Source organism: Ambystoma mexicanum, chromosome 4p (genome assembly GCF_040938575.1).
Source record: "Ambystoma mexicanum isolate Mex_15411 chromosome 4p, UKY_AmexF1_1, whole genome shotgun sequence".
NCBI lineage: Eukaryota > Metazoa > Chordata > Amphibia > Caudata > Ambystomatidae > Ambystoma > Ambystoma mexicanum.
The window spans coordinates 987117839-987131348 of NC_090927.1; the positions used below are offsets into that span (position 1 = coordinate 987117839).

The 13510-nt window shown below is 45.5% G+C and overlaps 1 protein-coding gene across 1 annotated transcript in view; it reads left to right on the forward strand.

Moving 5' to 3' along the window:
* PDSS2 (decaprenyl diphosphate synthase subunit 2) overlaps positions 1-13510 on the forward strand; it is a 1501454-nt gene that overhangs the window by 519938 nt on the left and 968006 nt on the right. The window lies entirely within an intron of this gene.

Below are 13510 nucleotides of genomic sequence, written 5' to 3' on the forward strand. Positions count from 1 at the left end.
TTCAGATGCAGCCCCAGCCCCCTGGTGCAGCGCGGGCAGTTGTTGAGATCACTGCAGCACTCGGAGGGAGGGTTTGGGGGGGGGGGGGGGACACAGCAGAGGCCGCACACGAAGATCCTATGTAGGGCGCAGATGTCATGCGATCCGATTCCATGCCTGATTGCCTTCACCTCTAATGCCCCTTCTGCACACATACCCACTCCTACTCGATCAGGGCAGCAGCGATTCAGTGTCCCTTGGCATCACCCATGGAAGTGGACAGGCATCCGTGACCGTCACTTAAAACGCCTGCGTCCGTTTCTCCACTGGCAGATTCCTTGGCGACTCGTCACGGGTCGTATCGGGTGCCAGCCCTGATCAGTTCTGCATCACGTGACGCGCAAGATCCGAGTACGTGTTGTAGGCATGAATCACGTGACACGGAAGAACAGATCACCTGATGACATAGCAACAGGTTAAAAGCCTTGAGTACGCGCCTTTCCAGTGCTTCACAGCTGTTATCTGGCACTGTTTGGCGTACTCTTGACTTTCGACTCTCAGCTTTTTTGGATTACGGATTTGCTGAAACGGATTCCCTTTGCTTCCACACTGGATTGTTTGCCTACGGCCCGGTACTTCTGGTATACCGACCTTCGGACTTCCATACCTGGACTCCTTCTGATACTCCTTTCGGATTTGTTGTTAAACAGATATCTCTCTGGAAACTCTCGACCACGGAACTCATACGGACTGTTTTGGATTATCCTGTACTGGTACCATGGTTCAAGTCCTTTCTCCTGCTGCACCCACAGCGCTCTCACAGGTATTTCCAGTGTGTGAACTAACTTCCAACAAGAGCAGTGACTAGCCTTCTCCACCGACTGCTTCCGCTGCCTACCACACACTGAGGGTGCTCCCAGAACGCTCCCCACATTGCTCTCCCCGAGCCCACTACTTCATTGATGCCTCATCCTTCTCCCATCTAGGTAAGTCCCCTAGTGGTTCATAGCTTAATTTTCTGATTACTGCTTATTTGGTTTTGTGGTAATTACCTACTTAACTTTCAGCGATTGGGTGTTTACGGCGTTCCTGGTTCCTGGCACTCCAGCACCTAATACCTGTTGCTTCAAGGATCACACAGGGAGTTATTTCGCATCTCTCTGTGTGGTACTTGTGGACAGAGGCTTTCATAATCTTCACGACTATCAAGTTCTAACAGCAGACAGGCTCAAGTGTGCTGCCAGCAATAGGCGCGGCCTCCTGCGAAACCACGGAGGCGGCTCCCGGCCAGGTCCCAGACAGCACCGGGGTCTGCCCACATGGCCAGGCCCCAGACAGCAGCTAGTCGCAGCGGGTCTCCCTGAGCTTGGTTCACGTCAAAATTAGAGGAGGGCAGGCAGCAGAGTAATTTTAGCAGCAATCTGGGTCAGTTTCAGGTGCTGGTAACAACGCAGTCCGCTGATGTGGCCGGATTGGTGTCTATACCCCACGGAGCTCAGAGGCTAGGCAGCCATTTTCGGGCTGCTCAACACCGCCCCCCCCCCCCCTGTACCCATGATGATTAACACTGTTATTGTAATTTTTTGCTGCTGTTTCTTTATTTCTTCCTTACTTTAGTTTCCCTGTATGTGCCACTAATTTGTATGCATTGTTCGTTTGTATATGCATTTTTTCTACTAACACAAGTGGTGGTCATTTTTCAAGTGTTACCTATTTATTCCATGTTTAACATTACTCAAAACGCTCATAAGGTAGCATTTATTATTTTACTATCAGAAATTACAGATATTGTACTTCTATGGTGCATGCTGCAACCATTGCCTATATGTATGTTTGATTACTTTCCTCTATTGACCACTACACTAGAATATGATGTTTTGTTTACATGAGTACATACATTAAGTAGTTTATGATAGTTCTCCCAATCAACCCTAACGTCTTGTTACCAACATAAACTCAATCAAGCAACTGTTTATTGAAATTAATTTAATGTGATGTTATCAGTGATGTCATCCTTGACATTTGTGATATCCTGGGTGTTAGTTGTAACAGTGCACGGTGGTGGCGCAAGTTATGATTGCTTAGCTTGCCGTAAATGGAGAATTTCTGGGGTTTTTCGGTTTTACTTGTAACCATAACGTCCCTTTAACAAGGGTTTTTCAGTAAATTTTATAGATTTTTGCCAGTGCACCTTTAATTTCCTACAATTTACTAATATCATACTTACTCCAATATAGCAACATTTGTGTCCAATTTTTAAAGTTTCACCTTAAAACTCTGCCATTCCCCACATTTTAGCATCATTTTTAACACTTCTATACACTCTTTGCAACTTTTTCCACTGCTTTTGTATCCGTACACGTCTGCGAACATCTGACGTCATCGTAGACTTTCCGCACATTGTCACGTGACAACGCGTGCGTGCGCGGCATGATGCCATGTTCACGAACGCGTCTGCTTTTGCCATCCCTCATCCACAAGAGCCACTATCATGACGAAAGAAGCGCAGTACTTCAAAAGATAATGAAGGGGACCAAAACGATGAGGAAGTGCCTATCTCTAGCACCCAGAGAAAATCATGAGCGTGTCAGTTATTTATGACTGTTGCGAATGTACCAAAGGCTAAAGCTACCAAAGTGAAATACGCTGAGTTGTACTCAGTCGTGGACTACCTGGGCCGTACTCCTATAGGACCACGTCTGTGCGCCGCCACACCAAATCGAACCACTGCAATGCTCTCGGAAAGGCTATTCCTTTCTTAGGAAGTAGTGGGCTGTCTTCCTCCACCTCATCTTCCTCAACCAATACTGTTACCACACAACCTACTTCTGTGGGACAGAAAATCCCACCAGCTACCTTGCAAGCGATAAAAGAGGCTGTTGATCCATATCGTTTGAAGACAACAGTACTCTGTATATACTGCAACACACCACTCTGCAGGGGGGAGTAATTTCAAAGTGCTTTTGAAGCTGTTATCAAGGACCATGAGAAACACTGCCCCCCTACCTTAGATGTAACACACACGCAACATCTTGCCCTGTGCACCTGCCCCTCCATATTTGTGGTTGGTGCCTCTTCCCCCATTTCCCTCCCAACCTTACCTTCTGACCTCTGCTGCAGAAAAAACTCACCGAAAAAAAGGTTCCTTTAGGAACTATTTTTCACAGTTAAATAATAGATTAAAAAAAAAAGAATCTTATAGACACCATTTACGTTACATATCTCAGTAAAGTGGTTAGACTTAATAAGACTTGCCAACATTTCCATTAGCATTTTGTATTATGCTAATGAAAAATAATGGACGATTGTATAGTACAGAAAAATATAAAAGGACAGAAAGAATTTTTTGTCCCAGATACCTTTCTCCAGCATACAATAAGGACCATAATCGATGGACCTTTTTAACTATCCGTGGTCTCCGCAGTCCCCTTTACAGGCCATGGATCATTAAAAGACCCGGATGGCACGTGCACACCATCGCACAAGGCAGCCCTTCTACCCTTTTACATTTTATATTTGTAACACTCCCTCAATGCCTGCTTTCAAACAGTCATACATCCATCCACCAATTACTTCCAAAACGGGTTCTATAACCCTATGAACATATTCTGCTTCCACTCGCCAAATACCCCTTAACTATCTTCTACAATTTTTTTGCATCTGCATTTCTTTTGCATCTGCATTTCCCTTCTACAATAAATGTATACACAGTGCTCCTATAAATGCACATATGCTTTGTACAGTGAGAGAAGTGCATAAATAGAAGGGGCAGCATGGATGGGTAACTGCTCATGAAAACCCCAGGAATGTAGTGGCAAGGGGTGCCAAGGTGGGACACCACTGGTTAACTACTGGAGCAGAGTAGTCCCAAGGGTGGGGGGATACATCTTGACCATAACGTCCCTTTAACAAAGCTTTTTCTGTCAATTTAATAGGATTTTATAAGTGAAAATGTTTAATGATGTTACATCACTGTGCATACGTTATTCATAATTCCTCTTTCCATGTATATCAACTATAAACCTTGTTTAAGAAACATATTTTTTGCAACACATACCTATCCCTGTCGTTATCAGCAGTGCATGCTGGGGATGCAAATCATTGTTCACTTGCCTATGACATAAGGCTCGACCATGACCCCAACCCCACCAAACCTAGTATTCACTGCGCCTACCCTGCATCCTAGCTCACTGTCCACTATACCCTAATAAGTGACCAATGGCCAGTGCTCATTGCTTGCTGCCATGGCCAGTCTTCAAATTCATGGAGTATGGATTTCGGCCATGCCGCATTCCACCACAAGCAAATCAGAGTACATATTTTCGTTTGTCAACGGCCAGGCCCACTGCCCAGACACCAGATTTATATCACTAGTTTTTGTACTGACATTCTTACACTTTGTAAAAATACAACATGAGACCTATTTCCCAAAACATGCTTTCAGGTCCTTGTTGATGCTCGTCGTGCACGTTTATTGTAATCTAGTCCACCACTTCAGGCTGTTAACGCAAGCAGAATGCTTTCCTATTCAAACCTACCACTTCAGCCATGCTGCATGCCCCAATAAGCAAGTTACAGTACACCTTTCCCCTTGCTGACTGCCAGGCCCATTGCCCAGACACCAATGTTATTTCACTGTGATGTGTACTTGCATTTTCACACTTTCAAAAAAATAAAACACAGGACATATTTGCAAAACCATGCTTGATGTTCTTGCTGATCTTTCTCGTACATATTTGTTGCAATCCCATCCAGCACTTCAGCCTGTACCCATGAGCAGAATTTGTTTTCCCATTCAAACCTATACCGATTTCTAAATACTTTACCTTACCACATAGCCGGTCCCTGGTGAGCATGCCCACTTTAACCCCATTGCTGGTCCCTCATGGACATAGTCAGTATCCAGACTGCCCGGGTCATGGCCTTATGACCCAGACAATCGGGCCACTGCCCATGGCCACAGGCTACACCTCAGTCACCAAAGGTATATCACTATTTTTCTACCTACATTATGAAACTTTTCAAAAAATAAGACACATTTTCAGAACCATGCTTTCAGGTCCTTGCCAGTGCTCCTTGCACGATTTTGGTGCAAATTCACCCATGTTTTATTTTTTGAAAAGTGTCAAAATGTATATACATAAAATCGTCATATAAACTAGCCCCCCCCCCCCATGACAAAATACATTCAAGGTTGGTTCTATAATCTTTCTGAAACCTTTTGTGCACATTCGCCAAACGGCAACAAAGTTATAAGCCATCTTAAAATGTTGAAAACCCCCCTCTAATGTTGTCCCCACTTGACAAAATCGTACCAAACTTTGCAGAAACATTCATATCTAGGTCTAAAACCTTTTTGCAAACTTATGTGCAGATTCATCAAATGGCACCACATTTATAAGCCTTTACAATATTTTGGAACCACCCTCTAATTTTGTTCCATCTTGCTAAAACAACACCAAGCTTTGCAGAACCATTCAGAGTCAGGCTAGAATAAAGTTCCAAATTTTCATGCAGTTTCATTGAGTGGCACCAAAGTTATAAGCCATCCAAAAACTGCTTTTCACCAACCCTGTAATTCAGAAATAGGCATCATCTCCCCGAATATCACAGGGCTTCCCTGGGCATCCGACTGTTCACGGACTTCAGAGATGAAAAAACACCTGTTTTTGAGCTTTTTATGGCCATTTGCCTTCCCATTCTCATTACCCCTCACCTGCCCAGAGATTGTTTCATTAGTTTGACAAGTGCAATGTTGTGTTTTTTATCATGTTTACCATGATGTTCGAGGACAAAAGGACACTGTTTGTAAATCCAACATGGCGGGCGTTTCCAAAAAATGACGCACATCGTGCTTTTCACCATCCAATCAGCGGGTGCGTCCGATGTCCGCGGATATCACGTCGCCCTCTGGACCGATCAGAGGCCTGTCCACGGACCGAATAGGGAAGTGGGTCCGCAGACCGAACCCAGGTATCACACATTTTTTGGGGCCTACTTTTTGGCAGTTTTAAAAAAAAAACTACTGCGCGGATTTACACCAAATTTACAAAAGCACGCTTTTGGAACCAAGCTGCCGCTCGTGCTGCAAATTTGGTGAAAATCCATCCAGCGGTTTGGGCTGTAGGCTTGAGCAAATATTTTTTTTTCTCCATTGCATCTATAACGCCCTTAATACCCAGAGGTTTCTAAGCGCGGACTTGGGATCAAAGCTATGTTGCTCTGCATCGTTTCCAAGGCGAGTGCCAGGGCAGTTTCTAGTCCATTTGATGCCCAAGGAACGAAACATTAAATTGCGCCCCCGTGCACTTTCAGCATGCGCGCCACTCCCAAACTACCCAATGTCAATAAATCACTGTTAAACAAATGAAAAAGGTTTTATTACATTGTGATTCAGGAACTTTGCAGTAATTCCTATGACAAAGCAGAGTACACAAACAGTACATACTAGTCTATGTTAAGGACACTCTCCTGGACTTTGCTGCTGTGAAAGCATTTATTGCTGATGCATAATTGTTACACTACGGCAGCAAAGAGCTTTCTTACGAAGACCTTCCCAACCATGGACTCCGTTTTGGCATTGTTACAAGTTGCCTTGGAAACTGTTCAGGTCACGTAAACGTGCTAGTCAGCTGATCGGACATGCTTCGCTTACGCGTAAGCCACGCCTCCTTGTCCCTTAATGCCTTCAGCTGCGGGAACTTCGTTGCTGCTAATTGTACGTTACTACGTGCCTTTTCGTAGCCCGCTTACGGTACTGTTTGCCTTCCTCGGATTACCCTCCGTGAACCTTTGACTCTGAACTCTCATTACCAGACCTCGGCTTTGTACTCCGATTCTGTTTATCTGGATTACCCTAAGGACTTGTTGCCACGGTAGTTTTCCTTTACTGCCGTTGAACCGCAGGAGCCTCCCCGCTCAACCTTCAGTTTCTACGGGCTCTGCGGTTCTTCACTTCCGCTCAAAACTGAACTCCAGTTCTCATTCATATTACGTTTGCACAAACGCCCTTGTTTTCCATCTGGAGTTTCCAGCTCTACGATCTTCTGAGATCCGCTTCAGTGTGACATTGCTTGGTCCTTTCTTCCTGTTCTATCTGAATCATCTATTTGGACTACAAGACCATTCTTACCAGTGCTGCTTATCAAGGACTTCCTTTGCTCCAACTACCTGATTAACTGTTTGTTCTTTCTACTGAAGTGCATTTACAAACGCTTTCCAGGACATGCACCAACCCGGCTCTAGTGCGTCCCTCGTGCCGTTTGGGTTGTCCTCCCTATACTAACCTTCCCATTTATTATTTTTTCCTGTCGTTTTCATCAACCATTTGGATTTTGTTCTCATTATTGAAACTGGTCCAGGATTTCCTCTCAGGTCTACTCACATTCACTATCTCAGGTACCAGCAGTTCTATCGTGTTTAATAGAATTAATTAAAACGAAACAAGTTAGGCATAATACTCAAAACCTTTTCTATATCTCTTGCAGCATTGGTCTGGCGGTGCGCTCAATCCCGCTCTTTTGCATTATAGATTACTCTGTCTGTTCTTACATAAATAGCAGAGTGGTACATGGTGAAAAAGAGCCCCTCTCGAAGAGGAAGCCTGATTCTTGAAATCAGGGTAACTGGGTTTTCGCAGACGTCTACAGCTCATCCTACATCTTGATCCAGGTTGGGGTAACGCACACCTTCCGGCTCGGTGAGTAACAATAATCAATGTTTTCAACAAGTTCACTCTCAATAAAAAGTATTGCAAGGGCTGATGGCCTTTCTTCGGTCATTGTGGAATGCAAGCAAGTCTTTATCAGTTTCAATTTAGTGAAGCTCCTCTGGCCACTGTAATTGGATTGGTTAGTAAGAGCCTCATGGCAACCCACACATTTGGAAACAACCAATGTGTATGATGAATGTGCTGCACACTGTTTTGCCCAATGTGGGCCAGCTTGATTAATGTAACGCTCACCTGATTCTCGCAGAGGCGCCGGTCTTGACTGGGCGACTACCGTATCTCCAAAGGTGATGTGTAGCACCCGGTTGGCTCTTGGGCTGGACCTCTGTGCACTGTATGCCTGACGTGTAGAGTAAGATGTCTGCAGATAGAAAATATGGGGTTAATGAACTGGGGTTATTGGGGTGTCCCTATCTCTTTCCTCTTCTCCTCTCCTGTAGACCCCCAAAGGTTAAAGCTCTCACCTTAGGTAAGTGAATGCCGAGCTCTCCATCTGCCTCGGGGCAGGGTGCTGTACCCAGTTTCTTCACTGGATAGGTAGCGCAGGCCTCTTGACTTCAGAGGACTGCTGTCCGTCGTTTACTGCACGAACGGTAAGTTTCGAGTCATTCAAATGTCTTTAAAGTCTTTAGTAATGATGTCTCTTGTTTTGCAGGGTTCCGGCGATGGCGGATGACGGGCTGAAGTGAGTTGAAGATGGAGCCCGTGTGATGAATAGAAGCGCCTGGAAGCACGTAAGTAAGCGCTTGTTGCCTGCTTCACGATGCGCTCTAACTGTCTTTTTATTTTGCAGGTACGAGTTCGGAGCGGCTGCAGGGTGCCGGAATACCCACTGGATTAGATGTGGAAAGGAGTAATGGCACGTGAGTATTAAAGTTCCCCAATGTCTTTAAACGCACCTTGTTTTGTCTTTCAGATGCGGGATGCAGCGCCGAAGGCCTCCGGAGCGTGCGAAGAGTTGGTAAGCTTTTGTCTTTCAGATGCCGGAATGCAGTGTGAAGACCTCCGGAGCGCACGAAGAGTAGGTAAGCCTTTGCCTTTCAGATGCCGGAATGCTAACCTGTTCTTTCTTGTCTTTATAGGTGTTGCTGAAGACTGGATTCAGGATGGTAAGCCTTTGCCTTTCAGATGCCGGAATGCTAACCTGTTCTTTCTTGTCTTTATAGGTGTTGCTGAAGACTGGATTCAGGATGGTAAGCCTTTTTCCTTAGGCCCAGGACCGGATGCAGAAGACACGATGAGCGTTCTGCTGCAGAGGTTGCAGAATAACGCAAAGCAAGATTCATCCACCGGGTGTGGTTTAAATAGCCTCCTGTAGTGCTTCGGTGTCTCCTTCCACGGCCACGCCTAGGTAAGAAAAGAGTTCCTGCTTTCCAGAAGAGTTCCAGTGTTCTGAATCTAGGGAGTGGCTCCAGCCCCACCCAACAGGAAAAGTAGTTCCAAACAGAAGGGGATCAGAGGCTCAACTGGCAGGCAAGTAAGCAGCATGGTCTGCTGCAGGTAAGTCCACCCAAGCATTATGAGCCCGGCGCTTCCAGCGCTGGGACTGGGCATATTTATGAGCCTGGTGCCACTGGCGCCAGGACTGGGTCCAAAAGGTCCCAATTGGGACTGGTTGGCACTCGGAACCTGGGTTATGGATCTGCTTCCAAGGGAGTTGGGAAAACCCTGACCTTTTGGAAGCAGAGATCATGACAATTAATTACTTCACTACGTATGTAGTAGTTTTGACCATTGTTGCTGAATAAATAGTCTTTAAATTGCACAATTTGTATTACATTCTATCAAAAAACTCCCCTTTGGGTAATAGTTTAAAGTCTGCCGTATTTGAGTACTATTCGAACAGTCTGTCGTCCGCTTTGATCCATTTCAATTACTTTAAAACATTAAAACATTAAATCCTGATGATGCGTTTTCCTACTCATATCTCAACCCGCCATTCAGCTCAGTACTTATGTAGAGCGATGCAATCAAAGCCTCAACCTAATGGTACTTGCTCAATCAACATTGGAAAGCTGAAAGGCGGAGTAGACCCATCGACTCTGAACATGCCACTGGCACCTTACAAGCACACCTCTGCATTAACCCTCTGGTGTGTCCACCAACTTCAATATTGTGTAATGGCTGTATAAACACAAAAATGTATTACAAGTTAATATGACAATCAACTGAAACCCACACATAGAAAACACAAAAGGGTAATGATAATTTGACTGAGGATATCATGCTTTTGCCCTTCCCTCTAAGGGAACAAAGGGTGGTTTGTTTTTCCAAGCGACAGTCAGATGGATAACTAGATGCCCAGAGACAGGCGCATAGATTGACGGATTGACGGATTGACGGATAGACGGACGGACGGACGGATAGACGGACGGATGACAAAGTGCCACCGCTATTGAGTGTATGCATTAATGGTATGGCAACCAGGATCCTGGCACAGTTTAGCGACCCTGTACAAATGGATTCATATCCCACTCCCTTTGGAAGTTCTGAGACAAATAACATGACTACGAGATACATAATAAAATGACGCGCTAAATAAATGAAAATACAAAGCCACCTTCTAGTCCCCCTGTCAACAGGATGGGATGTTAATCTGCCAGTGTTCTATTGTGCCAGTCTCCACACTCACAATCAAGCATGCGTGGGCTGATATTTGATTGTGTGTCTCGTATACTTGGAATTGTTTTGTAATTTGTCAGACGTGCTTCGCCCCTTGTGGTTTCTTCACACGCCTAAGCGTGCTTATTATTTTCAACTGCTTATGGTTCCTTAAACAGACCTGGCTAAACCCCACGTATTCCAGAACCGAGCACAGCTCACAAACTAGAATTCCCGGCGCGAGAACCAGTGGCAGAGTTAAGGCAAAGGGCCCCGTGGGCAAAAATGACAGAGGGCCCCAACTACGCTAGTCATGGAGGCGGGGCCTAGAGAGGGCAGATTTGCACAATGATTAACTTTGGGGATAAATGATTCATTTTTTGTAAGTTGTTTTTTCTGTGTTTGGGGGTCTGAATAGCTAGAGACAGCTGGGCCTCCTCGCCAGGTTTTGCTGTCAATGTTGAAAGATCAATCCTGAAGCTAATATTGGAAATCATTGGGTTCAAGGAAATGGGCAATGGGAAAGGACATTACAGGATGTGATAGCACGGGATAATTCCTACAGCATGCAGATCCATTTTATGCATGTCAATGGTGTTCTGACCCCCACACCCTTGAAATATCATTAAACATCACAAAGTAATTAAAGGAGTGCGCCCAAACTATAGAGCTGTTACATATTAATAATAAAGTGTCCATTCATATATTGCACACCACAATATTCTTTTGGTTTACACAGGAGAACATGGCATCCAGGATGGGGAAAATAAATGTATATTCACATTCTTCTAAATTGCCCTGTTTCTATAATGTGTGTGTATGTATATATATTTCAAATGGATTGTGTCCTCCCAGGTATTCCTCATCTTATGATAACTCGTTGTCCTCAGCTTCGCTGCTTCGGAAAAAAAAAATTCTCTCGGCAGAGGGCGCTGTGCTCGAGGTCGTGGTGTCGATTGTCCCTCGACGGACTCCGTACTCGGTTGACGTCACCAATGGTATAAATAGCTCGAGTCACGCCCGTTGCTTCAGTTCCGTTTTTCCGATCGCTTCGCTATCGAGATCTTTCGGTGAAGAAAATGTCGTCATCTTCGACTCCTTCGACACCCAAGACTGGGTTCAAGAAGTGTGTAGATTGTGGATCAAAAATGTCGATCACGGATCCCCACTGGGTTTGTCTCTGGTGTCACCGAAACGACGACTGTGGTTCCTGCCAATCCATGACCTAGAAAGCTCTTCGTGAGAGGAGAGGTAACTGTCGGTGGGGAGGGAAGCCTCTAAGAAGGCTAAGTCTAAAAAACATAAGAAAGCAACTGATTCGAAGGAATCGGATCGCCATAGGCACTCCAAGAGATCATGATCTACGAGTGGATAGAGACACTCTTCATCATAGCCTAAAAAAATTAAGAGGAGACATAGATCTCCCTCATAATCTTCTTCTTCAGAGTCGACTGAAGAAATTCGATGTCCGACAAAATCGGATTCTCCCAGTAAATGGGAAGAATTCCGTAAAAAGATGATTGAGGTTTTCGAGAACGCGGCCCGACCCCCTCGAAAGAACCTCGAAAAAGCCATACCCCTTAGGTTGCTCCATTGGACGACAAAGGGAAGTCCAAGACTACCAGGGTAAAAACCAGTAGTGTCGAGGATACTAAAAAAACTCGAGTCGACGCCAAGCCGTCGAAGACTCTTCGAGAGTCAAGCACTTCTCCGGTGCCATACAAAAAACACAAGTCAGCGAAGGCTTCGAAGGCTTCGAGGACTTTGACGCCGTCGGCATCGACTGTTTCGGCACCAAAACTAAATACATCCTCGACACCCGTGTCGAAGTCATCTTCGAAGTCATCGAAGACTCCTTCGACAACTTCGAAGGATTTATCAATCCCTTCGACGCGTATGGTAGAAGAAGAAAGAAGATTCACTCCTTTGCCCAGGTCAGACCTTTTTAAGTCCATGTCCTCACTTTATGAGGAATCAGGCTCAGAAGAAGACGAAGTTACTCCTTTTGGAGTTTCTTATGGCACAAAGCAAGTTCCTGAGGAACTTATTGGCCAGGAATCTAGAATGAGAGACCTGAGTGATACTCTACATTCTGCCAGTGGAATTGACACCTCCCCAGAATTAGAGTTTGCCAGACCTGATCCTGCAGAGCATGCAGATGCTGGATACAAGCGTTGTGCTACACAGATTTGCGTGGTTAAGGAAGTCGGGGTTTGCACCAGATGTGCAAGCCAGACTCCTTAACATGCCCTTTGATGGCTCGAGGCTGTTTGGCAGCAAGGCTGATGAAAGCCTAGAAAAACTTCAGACCTCGAAAGCGGCAGCTAAATCACTTAGCGCCTCTATGCGCCAGCCTCTACAACCCTATTCCGGCTCTTTTCGATACTGGAGAACGAGGAAGCCTTCCGTAAGCCTCAGGAGCGGCATCTGTACCCTCAGCCACTCCTGCAGCCGCCTCCAAATCCCTCTGAGACCTTGTTGCACAAAACACCAGTGGGAGGCAGGATCTCTCAACATCTGAAGGAATGGCGGGGCATCACCTCAGATGCTTGGGCACTGGAAACAGTAGCCCAAGGTTACTGTCTCCCTTTTCTAAAAAAGGCCTCAATCATCCACCGGGAGCCAACTCCGTCAAAATTCCAGATCTGCTCCTGTTGCAGGAAATTTTAACCCTGCTAGAGAAAGGTGCCATAGAACTGGTACCTGTAGCGGAGAGGAACAGGGGTTGGTACTCCCCATATTTTCTCATTCCAAAAAAGGACGGAGGACTGAGACCCATCTTGGACTTGAGAAACTTGAACAAGTTCCTCAGGAAGGACAAGTTCAAGATGGTGACTCTTTCTCAGATCCTTCAGGCTCTCCAACTCCAAGATTGGTTGGTATCATTGGACCTTCAGGATGCTTACTTTCATGTGCCAATCCATCCAAAGCACAGAAAGTACCTGAGGTTCGCGATTGGCAATTCTTATTATCAGTTTCGAGTTCTGCCATTCGGGTTGACCTCCGCCCGAGGGTTTTCACCAAACTGTTGGCGGTTGTGGCAGCAAGTCTCAGGAGAGGAGGCATTCACATATATCCCTACCTGGACGGCTGGTTGATCAGAGCAAGTTCTCCAGAACAAGCTCAGGAACATCTTTCGATCACCTGCCACTTCCTCCACAAATTCGGATTCTCCCTCAATTTCAAGAATTCCCACATGAT